This window comes from Carlito syrichta, unplaced genomic scaffold (assembly GCF_000164805.1).
Source record: "Carlito syrichta isolate Samal-C Ts95f unplaced genomic scaffold, Tarsius_syrichta-2.0.1 Scaffold304264, whole genome shotgun sequence".
NCBI lineage: Eukaryota > Metazoa > Chordata > Mammalia > Primates > Tarsiidae > Carlito > Carlito syrichta.
In genome coordinates this window covers 889,295-889,736 of record NW_007248360.1, presented here as the reverse complement: position 1 = coordinate 889,736, position 442 = coordinate 889,295, and positions in this window count along the sequence as shown.

Genomic DNA, 442 nt, shown 5'->3' with positions numbered 1-442 from the left:
GCTGTTAACTGCGGGGCCCGCCTCAAGGTGGGAAATAGCATCGGTTTCCAATGCCACCCCAGAGAAGCCAAGGTCTGCTGCCGGCGATAGTGTCGAGCCAGTCCCTTCCAGGCCCATCTCTTGCCACCTAGAGAGCTGCTCTGAGGCCGCCTACAGGTGCAATTCCGGCATTGCGGCCCGGGCGGCGGGGAGGGCGTCCAAGCCCACCGGCCTCCCTGCCGGCCCTTCCCGAAGTCAGAGCAGGGCCCCGGCGTGCCCGCCGCCCTCTACCCCCGGTCTCCCCGCGCCTGTGCCCTGGCGCGGTTTGGAAAGGAAGCTGGGAGTCCTCCCAGACTCCGCAGACTCGGATTCGGGAGGGGGTGGGGCGCGGCCGAGGCTTCCCCTCGAATCTGCGGCAAGCCTGGCTCCAGGAAAGTTTTTCAAAGTTCCCAGCAGCGTCTGC